The 12,199-nt window shown below is 32.7% G+C and overlaps 1 protein-coding gene across 1 annotated transcript in view; it reads left to right on the top strand.

Annotated features, from left to right (window-relative positions):
- Positions 1–7,678: 7,678 nt before the first annotated feature.
- LOC148311739 (zwei Ig domain protein zig-8-like) overlaps positions 7,679–12,199 on the top strand; it is a 78,772-nt gene continuing 74,251 nt past the window's right edge. The window contains exon 1 of the mRNA XM_088278384.1: positions 7,679–8,037. The gene's annotated coding sequence lies outside the window, so the exon portion shown is untranslated. The remainder of the gene's footprint in view (positions 8,038–12,199) is intronic.

Here is a 12,199-nt window from a genome sequence, read left to right as displayed (position 1 = left end):
TCATGATGTTTTTCAGGGAAGATCCATGGCAATCGCCTAGATTACAATATGTTCAGGTTCTTAACGTAAAATGTACCCATACCATCTTAATTGCTTTTTTCTCTACTATTGATGTATGTTACATTCAAGCTTCCACGAATGCGTGAACTCTTTATTGTGTCTTTAATGGACACTATACCCGACCATCTAGACATTCGCATTTCAGTTACCTAGAGTAGATGTTACATCGTCCAGAATTTGGAGATAAAGAGAAGTGCAGGTGTGACAAATATTTGGTAAACATTTCCCTTTAACTTGGCTGGATTTTTTGGGTCACAAAGGACTTCCGACTCCCGTCAAGGATCGGAACTTCATTACTCAAGAGTATCCAGTCTGACAATATATGTGGCAACACTGTTGAAAGACCTGTTTGATACCTGAATTGGTCTAGCTTCTAAATGATAAGTATCTAAATTTAATGGCATTATGACAGTTAGTTAACATTAGTCTTTAGAAGAAAAAAAATCGCTTTGCAATTTTCGTAATGTTTACTGAAGGGGTTAGAAATAAGTTTATTTCAAATAATTTGTCAATGTGCCCACTGTAGATTTAACTAAAGTAATTCCACTGTGAAATCTATCAAAAAGTATAAACGAATTGTGTTATTAAAAACAATCCTTTGTCATTTTTCAAAAGAGTGTGTTTGTTATTCATAATAATTTATAATTACAAAGTAAATGCTAGAACAATGAAAGTACGCTTTTATCCTTCCAAAGATTTCTCAAACAAAATTTATTTAATACGTATCTATTGTTACGCGAAATAATTTCCAAGCGTCAGGGAAAACGACCCAAAAGCTGACTATAATAAGATTTTAAGTCCGTGACCTTAAGAGTTGATGAACGACCAACCAATTCCAGAAAATTAACCAGTCTCTTTTTACTGAAGCGAGCGAAAGTGATTTTCGAAATTAAAATAAATATTAATAAACGAAATTTATCATGAAATTTAATACCACCGAAGTAAATAATAGTGTAAAGTGTCTCATCTTGATATAAAATATCTATCGTTTTTATACAAAAGGAGATGGAAATCTGAGTGTTCCGTGGCCTATAACCTAGCTCAGTCTGATAATTTTCATTATTATAAAAATTCGTAGCCAAATATTCAAATTACAGATCGATTTTAGTTTAAGCAAAGAAGTTGTCATCAAATTTCATACCACCGAAATATTATTTTTTTAATTATTTTTTTTTGAATTACTTAACGTCCAAGTGACTCTGAAATCTAGCTACGGCTTATGCAATACAGCTTATCATGACCCTACTCAGGCTTCAACTTTTTAAGTTTCATAGCTTATGCCTACTCGTTAGTGGATTTACTCTTTATGTTTAAAGGTACTATAATTTCATGTAATTCACGAGTGAAAATTCTAGGCAAAAACACTCGCTACATAATATAATTACGGTCTCTCAACTTGATATTTAAACATCTGTTGTTTTAATACGAAAGAAGATGGAAGTCTAAACATTCCATGGCTTTTTTCGTAAAATTTTTCATTTTTATCAAAATTCGTACCCAAATATTTTATGTACGATTGAACTGAAGGAGAACGATGTGAACCCATTTCCTATGACGTTATCAATTTTTTGATGAATCTGTGGGTCAAATTGGACCCAATATCGCTTAAATCGCGAGTTGAAAATAATTGATATTTCACGAATTTGACAGTTTGATTTTTAGTTAGTTTTTCTTATATTAAATTTAGTTCACTGCTTCAAATGTATTAATTTCACAACCTAACAATATTTTCTTTGCATAACATTTTACGTATTTGATTTTTTTAAACATCGTTTTCGTATTGAAAAAATAGGTTTTTCTTTACATAAATATCTGGTTCAGAAAAAAAATGTTATTGAAAGGTAAGGAGTAACAAAAAATATAGAAATATTTTTTCAATGTAAATCCTAATAAAACAAAAAATATGTGATATTTATTTAAAAATAATAAACGGTCGTTAAATGACGTGCGGATTTTAGCGTTGCCGAACGGTAAATGAGATCTGTTATTACGAGTCGGGCCTTAACTGGGATTTAATTCCATCCTACTTGAGATGCATTTTAGACTCGTAAGTCAGACGCGCTCGTTGGGTGCGATTTTACGGTCCGCCTCTTGGAGCCGCAAACCTATGATTCACTGCCTACCCCTGGCCTCACCACCGCAGGTGATGTATAGATAGGTACCTACCAAGGTGAACAGTTTGTCTGATTTAGCTAGAACTTACCCATAAACTGGGTGATGATAAAGAAAGAATTGGATACGTCTGAAAAATAATAGCTTCCTGTATTCAGCCACGCGCTTCTTAAGCTAGTAAAATGGAAAATAAATAAAAGGGAAAACACGTTTTTCTAATATTTTTAATTTAACAATGCTTGTGGTGCATTAAAAATAATAAAAAGCTTTGACAGCGCGAGCGGTGAAATCGAAAATATTGAAAGTGCTTAATGACAACAGTATCAAGAAGCATGCTGTCTGCTATGAGAATTTTTTAGAATTTCCTGCAAGTCTTTTTGCTTTCAACAGATGGCGCTGCTATTATGGTAAAAAGAGGTAAATCACCTGTAAAAAAAATATCAAAAACAATTGTGTTAAGTCTTGCAATTCTTAGTGCATGTTGGTCTTTGGGTTGACCAAAAACGCATGTGATTAATATATATTATATGGTCTAAGTGTGTGAATAGTGCTAAAGTAGGATTTCAGGAGCCTGTGTGAGGACCTATCTGACATCGGATCCTTGATAGTTCATAAGAAAATCTTACGAGAGGTGGTATCTATTGTATTATACATGTTAAAAATAGTGATATTGATTGATATCATAAACAAAGCTAGGACACAAAATGCTGAAACCGCTTCTAGTGAAACGGTAGGCTTGTTAAAGACAGTCAACAATCCGGCTTCTCCTGAGGAGTTTTACGTGGTTTCTTCCCAGCCATTAGCAAATGTTGAAATGTTCCCGATTGACTCTTTCTAGTTTATTCCTCATTTTCCTAACAAAGATATAAAAAAAATACCTAGGAAAAGAAAAATCCATTTAATGTTTAATATTTGTTCATAATAAGCATGGAAAATAATAAATGCAGCTCTTATCCCAATAAAATAATAAATCATAATGCAATGGCGAGCAAAGATAAATAATTAGGGTCGGCAGTAGAGGTAGGTAGTAAGGTAATGTAGGTAGTACTTAGTAAGGTAAGGAAGGTACTGATTGCGTTTTTATATGTCACGCGGGTAAGTTATGAATATGCACTGCTTTTCTGTCTATTTGGAATGCACGCCCCGTGTAGTATTATTTGCATGCTAGGAAAGTAATTGTCCTGAAGAAGAGACAGATACGTCTTGAAATCGGTAGATTAACATTTTAGTAAAAAAATGTACAAACCAACAACTTCAAAGTAAATGCTATAAATATTAAAAATGTTATATGAACAACATTTTGAGTGTGTCCAAATACTTGTTCACAACTGATCAAATTATAAGCTACAATAATAAAAATGAAAATGATTTTTTCTGGCGTTTCTCATGTATGTGATAATAATCCAGGATTTGGATTTTACATACTAATATAAGAGTTTCTGCTTAATAAAAAGCTTCTTTTCATCTCACCATCTCAGATGTCTAGTGAAGTTCTAGTGATTTAAGAACAATGTTTCAAAATTGGTTCATATATATTGAGCTTCAAAGAATTTGAGTTTGTGGTTGTCAATAATGGATAGAATTGGTGAATGTTACACATGTGTAAGTGATCACTTAAACCACCCTATGACGGTCGTCAGCCCCGTAAATGCCCGGACTTCCATATTATTCTTCATCTTTGATGAGATGTCAAAAATAATGTTATTTGAAATTATTATAATCTCACCAAATTTATACACTCTTTTGAATAATGTACTATCTCCATATTACAGGTAAATCCTTCTCGCATACTATACTCCTGTGATTATGTAAGTCCGTGATATACGAGAACGTAGTAGTTCGTGATAAAGAGGCATGTGGCAGTTCGTAATATATAGCGCATGCGCGTTTCTGGACTAGGTTGGCGTCCTCCACCAAGAATAATGAGCTCAAAACTTTAAACAATAGTTCAACTACTATTTTAAATGTTGCCTAAGAAATGATTTAGTTATAGTTTGCGATCGTTAGGGCTTGCACACACGTACGGATGAGGTTATTAGGTAAATTAGTCGCAGGTTGCAAAGTTTGCCGGGTTGGAATGGCGTACAGAATCGCATCTAAATCATGTGGATTTACTTTAATTATTTATGCACAGATAACGTTTTGTACTCCTTATCTGCACCTTTTGAAGCATCGTTTACATCACTTATGTGTAAAGCCAAATAGCTGTAAGTTAAAAACAGTAGTTATGAGATAAACGAGTTTGAAAATGATGCTTTTTGCCAAAATATGTATCAAATACAATTTTGCGGCTATTTGCATAATGAATATCTCGGTGAAGGAATGAGATATAACAAAATCTGTGATTGTATATGATAGAGGCCAGTTATAAGAATGGTTTGAGCTGTGTTAAGCCAAACAGCCACAATTTGAGTTACGGCTTGTTGCCTTTACACATTAGAGCGGTGTTCCGCAAACTTTTTCAATAGTACACCTACCAAATTAAGAAATTTCAGAAGTGCATATTTACCAAATTTAGAAATCTCAGAGGTGCATATCGACGGCTCCTACGTAATGTCCTCTATCTGCAAATCTGTTACTTTACAGGAGAGAGCTTAAAACATTTTTTCAACGTATTATTTTTTATTAAGTAACGGTTTTATCTGAAATTCTAAACTAGTATTATTCATTCAAAAACACGATAAAATAGTGTATTAAATCGTTTCAAAACTTTATGCTTTGTCAAAATTAAGTAGTTAGCGTTTTAGGAGTTCATTTCGTTTCGAAAATTCGATGTAGATAGCGTCTTATACGCTTGAAAACTAGGCGCAATTTATTGAATATTTTGTTTTGTTTCTATTTGTAGATAACGGCCAGTTGATAACATATACCAAATATCTCAAAATTGACAAAAATGTAGTTAGAGCACTTTACGTAGGGCACGTCGATATATACCATATTTTGGTAACATATTTAACATGCTATATTTAATGCGAAAATTTGACCAGTCATCGGGTTTAGTCTAACCGACATGATCAGACTGGATTCACATTTTATTTATATAGATACACATATAAAACAATGATAACATCACGAGGCGTTATCTACAAACTGGTCATCAGGCGAATTTCGCAACTTAAATATTCTGCGCACATACAGGTGGCGCAAAACTAATCACCCTATCGGAAGATGTTATAATTTTTGCATATACCGTCAACTAGATGGCTGCAGTAAAAAACAAATCCTAGATGTTATGTTATTTGTTTCGCGTTGTAGTCCCGTGGTTAGTGTCACAGAATCTTGAGTTAGAGTTTCTCGGTTCGAACCCACTCTACCACAATTTGATAACTATTTCTAATTATGAGCCGCTTACGGAAGAAGTAAGAAGAAGAAGAAGTAAGAAGTTCTGTGAAGAAATAGTGTTAACTGAAGCATTTTTGTAAATAATAAAAAAAAACTGATATTTCTCATTTAAAAAAATAAATAAATATGTTAGCGCAAAAATAATCATCCAATTGTGTTTTTGAATAACATTTTAACTGAATAAAAAAATGATTTAGAGTGATGGAAATATTTTTTTGTATCTTCATATTTTTTTCTGTTAAGTAGAAAAGGTGATTTCCGTCAAGAGGCTACTGCCAGTGTTGATATACATTTGTGCCCGTTTTATCAATTTGTTTGTATACAGCAGGTGTTAAGTTTACAAATCGCTCACTCCTTTCAACAACATCATGTATAAAAAATCGTCAATTTTCAGTTGTGCATGTTTTCGGAAGGCCCAGAAAATGTACTTTATCCCAGCAAAAGGGACTATTTTTAACTTAATATGTACCCGCTACAGGGCAGAAAGTGCGTTTTTTGCATTTTGAAGAAAAGGTATTGTTTATTTTTTTTCAATTATTTTTTAAATGGAAAAAAAAAATCAGGTTTTACCTTAAAAGATCTGTTGCACCTTAAAAAGTTCAATCAGTGGCTTGATATTTATTTTTAATGCATATTATTATATTTTGAAACATTAAAAACGATCTCCTGAAAAATTAAGTTTTTTGATATATGACGTTGTTGAAACTAGTGAGCGAAATATCAAATATAATTGCGGTACGACGCCATTTGCAAAAAATAAAACGTCTTCCAATAGAGTGATTAATTTTGCACCACCCTGTATGTGTATTCGTGAGTTAACTGAAACTCGCAACTTGTCACGCGAAACTTTGTTCAGAGTGTCATAGTTTTCTGACAGTAAATTTTAATTGGTATTTCAAATACAAATAATGACGTCGACCAAGTACAGTAAACACAGGCTAGTCCGGGTATAAATCATGCTGTCGCGACCGCGGCATTCGCTAGCTTTCGGTACCAATTTTCATTCTTTTCCTAATAGTATTTTCGTTTTTGATTTGAACTGGCAATAAAAACTCGGATAACACTGCCTTCTACCCCCTTTGTCCCAGTACACAGAGCGCAAATCGGTTAGCCCGTTTGGTAGAATAATTTAAATGCTGGCATCCCAGTGATATAAGGCCTCCTTATTTGAATTTATTACGAATAATTCAACAAAATAAACTACGTTTTCTAGCCATAAATCTTCCGCGTGTGAAATGCACGTTATTTCCGAGCTATGTAGGATTTCACGGATGATTATAATGATTTTAATTAAGCTGTGATTCAATTACGTTTTTAATTATGTTACACTTCGCCATCACAGTTCCCAATAGGCCACCGTATAAATTGATTCGTTCGTCGCAAATTTATTTTATCACTGAGCTTGGAGAATTTTAAGGTTACGTATTACAGGATTAAAATTCCTGAATTTCAAAAAGTTTTGCGATCATTCTGACGAATTGATTATATCTAATTAATTCTATCCAAGCCAGTGAAGAAGTCACTTTTTTCTTTTCAGTTTTTTTTTTTGTAGATCGATGGCAAGGTTAGGGGATTTACAAAAGCTCCCTAGGGTAGTTTTTTAGCATGACAATTAAAATAGTAAAACGTTTATTTACTGGCCATTTAAAGAGACTCACTTGATTGTATTTTGAAATTGAATAATTATAATTTATTTAATATTATCGGCGCTGGCAATTATATTGAATATTATATAAAAATAATATTGAACAATACTCTTAATGATACTCTTAGTAATAATATATTTTTATAATAATAATAAAAATATAATATACTCAAATACTCAAATAAATAATGTATATACTTATATATGATTCATATTACAAAAAAAAGATCAAATTCCTGGCTTACAAAGTTTCCGGTGAATCATTTTTTGGGGAAAAGAAATTATGATGTTTTATTTCTGGAACTTCTCCGCCGAAATTGTATTAGATGATAAAAAAGCAAAATAAACCTTTTTTGTCAAGCGTTTAAATATTATTTTCTGGAATAGAACCTTCAATTATACGCCGTGATGACGATCAAGGAACCGTCTCTTTTGATACCACGGCGGAAACAGCGGTAAGGGTGTGGGCAGGGGGGCGTCTTGGACGCATGCGCACGGGACTCCGGCGCCGCCCGGGTCAGTCAGCGTCGCGACGTCGAACAGTGATGACTGAGGCCTCCTAAATATACGCGAATACAGATTTTCCGCAGATTTAACCGTGTCGTCTCACATAACCTAAATGTCACTTTCTCACACTTGAAGAAATAAGAAAAAAACAACTTGATTATTGTAAATTTAATGTACACAAATTTAAGCTTAAATTAGTCTTATTTCATAATTGATATAGTTCCATAATGTTAGAGCACCAGATTTTAAAAAAGTGAAGGAAAAGTATATGTGTGGCAAATGACAGTTGACAAATATTGTTTTGTAAATCATAAATTATTGGACAAATTTTTAATCATTATGTGAATGACGATGAAAACTGGATTACAATGGTAATTATTACGTTTTTTAAAAACAATTTTATGGTTTTGTGTGTAAAAATAATGCAAAAATCAAAGTTTGATAATTTTCTGCCACAAATATAACATTTAATTAGTTATTTTATTAATTAAAAAAAAAAAATTTCGTAATAAAATATATTTTATTAAATTTAATCATTATATTTTTAAACATTAAAAAACAGATACAAATATCTATGTTTAAATTTAAAAAAAATGTTATATCGGTTCTATTGAGCTGTGGATACAATGCTTTGCTAGCAGTATTTTGTTAACATATGCATTTTATTAAAAAAAGACAAATATTGTATCAAATGAAAAGTAACTTAAATTGAAAGCGTGATTTATTATATAAGAATTTTATAAAACTGAAAAGGAAATGGAAACATCTCAGCTTGCTGGCAATCCCAACGCAGAAGTCCAGTGCTGCCACATGTTCGGCCCCCATATGTGCTCCACAAGCAGTTTTGTGATGAGGTTGGAGCTCTTCATTAGCTTCTCCAGATAGTATCATGTGGATCTCTCATACTCTCATATGTATCTTATTAGATCATCCTTGTGTGGAATGTGTGTAGAAGCAAACATGATGCAAATCATACCACTCGCTTTTTTTTATGGTCAAGGGATCTTGCATCCCTTATGTCACTGCGACCATATTAGGTCTATTGTGACCACTCGTTTATAATAATGATTAGCAAATCTGAAGAAATTATATTACAAAAAAAAACAAAATTTACCATAATTAGTGGTTTAAAAAAGCGGATGCTAAGATTTTTATAGAAAAATTTATAAAAATATTCATAAATACATTGTGTCGGGTTATCGTCTCGTGGTTAGTGTCGCGGACTCTTGAGTAAAAGTTTCTCAGTTCGAACCCACTCTACCACAATTTAATAACTTTTTCTAATAAAGAGCCGCTTAGGCTCATAGAAATAGTATGAAATTTAAGGTTTTTGTAAATAATATAATAAAAAAACACAAATAATAAAAATAATTCATATTAAAAAAAAAAGAATTACTTTTGTTTTTATTATTTACAAAAAAAAACAATTTATACAAATTCTGTAAGCCTAAGCGGCTCATTATTTGAAATAGGTATCAAATTGTGGTAGAGTGGGTTCGAACACAGAAAATGTTACTCAAGAGTCTGCGACACTAACCACGGGACCACAACTTGACACTTTTACTACTACTTCTACATGCCCTCCGATTAGTTTGACTTCTGAACAGACCACTTTATAACAACAATTTTGACGACAATGCTTTTCTCAGGCTTAAATTTTTCTTAAATCTCAATAAAGATGATGGAGAATATGGAAGTCTGGATATTTACAGTGCTTACGACCTGTCACTTTAAACACCTGTAACATTTACTATTATACCCATGATTGACAACCACACTATTCAAATTTTTGGAACATCTAAATATATTGTTCTAATTCGAAACGTAGTGCTTGAATTTACTAGAATTTCACTAGAGACATCTATGGTGAGATGAAAGAAGCATTTTTATTAAACGTTTTATACGTGTGTAAAGTGATCACTTAAACCAGCCTATGACAGTCGTTATCTCCGTTTTTGCCCAGACTCCCATATACTTCTTCATCTATGTTGAGATGTCAATAAAATAAATTTAAAAATGCATCGTGTATTTCTTGGAACTTTTGGAAAGCCCTGTATAAATACTTAGACTTCCATATGCTCTACTGCATTTATGTTGAGATTTCAATTTGAAAATTTTATTTTATTTTAAAGTTTGCTTGAAAATAATAGTATAAATCACTTTTAAACGTCAATCATAATTTTAATGTATGAAATTATATCAAATTTCTAGGTATCTAAGAAACGTGAAAGCTTTTGTTCGTTTCATTATAACGAAGAAAAAAATGTCACACGGCTGAAAAATAGAAAGCCATCTAAAACGGACTGAAGATGCTTTTATAAAAAAAAAGTGTCAGCGAGAATTTTATAGTCGAACATAAATTTTATTACGTTTTCGGAAATAAAGGTGGTACCGAGCGATCAATTTCACAATGACAAATGTCAATTTACCGAGAAGGCATATTAATATTCACGTTTACGGTATTATTTATGACGAGAAGGGACCGTTATCGTTTATGACAGATTGACACTATTACATTTCATTGGTATTTGTTTTATTGTTACGTTTTAACTGTCATTTTATTGGTATGTACACCGCAGTGAAATAATTGTATGTACATACTTCGCTCACTCCTTTCAACAACGTCATATGTCAAAAATCGTCAGTTGTGCATGTTTTCGGAATGTCCAAAAAATGTACTATATCCCAGTAAAAGCGGCATACTTTTAACTTTAATATTTACCCGCTGCAGGGTAGAAAGTGTTGTTTTTACATTTTGAAGAGAAGGTTTTGTTTAATTATTTTTTGAAATTTACTAAATATTTTTCAAACGGAGAAAAATCCTTCAGGTTTTACCTAAAAAGATCTGTTGCACAGTAAAAAGTTCAATAAGTGGCTTGATATTTATTTTTAATACATTTTATTATATTCTCAAACATTAAAAACGATCTCCTGAAAAATCTTTTTTTTTTATATATGACGTTGTTGAAAAGAGTGAGCGATTTGTCTTCTTCGTGGGCTACAATCTTTGTAATGATTGGTGCGGTAGGGCAAGTTGGACTGGAACAGTCGAAAAAATGAAACTTTTCCCGATTTTCATCGGCAGTTGTAAGGAAAGAGTCAGAAAATCTTTTCTACTCGAATAAGAGACCACCTGGAAGACCAAAACGATGGCGTGACAGCTGGCAGTCCACATCACAAGAGACGGATAACGGAACAAACAGATCCGATGATCTATATGAAGTAAGATGAAGGAGAAGTGATTTTATTGTTATTTTTGGGGACATAAAAACTTCGTATTCTACAACTTCTACCATCACGCTGTTTCCTTGCAGAGGTAGGCAGAGACGATGGAACGCCACACTCTTATGTCCTGAAATACACCCTTAGCTTCCTTCACCAAGCCCATGACAGTCGTAAGCCCTGTAAATGCCCAGACTCCCATATTTGTCTTCATGTCAAAACAATGTTTTATAATATCGTTTTAAATTTAATTGAAATTTAACCGGGTATTTCGTATCTTGAAAAAAACTGCTTTAAATCATCTCCAAGAAATTACAGATATTGTCAAACCATATTGTCATTACCAGCGAGGTTTTTTTTTAATGTGGAACCCAGTGGTGCAGTGGTCTAGTGATAACCTCTCGTCCAGGGAGTCCTGGGTACAATACGAAGCGTCTAGGGCTGACATTTTGTTACGTCATTCGCACGTCAGTGAAATAATAAATAATTAAGCGACTGAATTTATTTCTGCCACCCTTATCCGCACCAAAGGTGCATGAGGAACTGCATCAAATTCATGCAATGTGAAGTTCATGCATCGGTAATAACATGAAGTGATCATGTTGACTTTTGACTCATTTCACTTTTTTTAAGGAATAACCCGCAAATAGTTCATTTTAGAGGCTTGTCTGCAGATGGTATAGTAAGGGTAGGGAAAGTAAACGTGAAAAACATAAAACAAATACCCCAGACCAATTGTAAATAAATCATTCTTGAATTCATTTCACAAATGGTAGGAATCGAACGCATGACGCCAGTTTCGCAGTCGAGCGTCTACCCAAGTACGTTATGGCGGCTGTCAAGTATTTTAATTTAATTTATTGATTTGGAAGTCACTTTGTGATATAATCTACGCATTTTTATTTAAGTTTTATCGTAAATACCCCTATTTTTTCAAATCTACCGTGACACGCGTTTCGATGGATTCCGCATCATTTTCAAACACAAATCATGTTTGTAAATGATGCAGAATGCATCAAAATACGTATCACAGTAGATTTTAAGAAATAGTGATATTTACTAAGTAAATAATCATTTGAATGATTGATAATTATTCTCTAGGCGTTTCTTGAAGTTTTTCGTTTTACTTAGGAGCATATTTGATTTTCTTATTAATAACCCATAACGCAGGCAGAGTTATCTTCAATAATTTTGTCAAATAAAATATTCTCTCTGAATTTTATATTAAATTACTTGAGTGAAAAGGTAACTACTGTAATATTTAATATTTCGCGGCGACGCTAAGAAAGTAGGCGTAATTCTTAGTGGAAA

The sequence above is a fragment of the Brachycentrus maculatus genome, unplaced genomic scaffold (genome assembly GCF_059751285.1).
Source record: "Brachycentrus maculatus isolate JH-2025_06_01 unplaced genomic scaffold, ASM5975128v1 h1tg000057l, whole genome shotgun sequence".
Classification (NCBI taxonomy): domain Eukaryota; kingdom Metazoa; phylum Arthropoda; class Insecta; order Trichoptera; family Brachycentridae; genus Brachycentrus; species Brachycentrus maculatus.
Note: the sequence above shows the minus strand (reverse complement) of the source record. Positions and strands in the feature narration are given on the sequence as shown.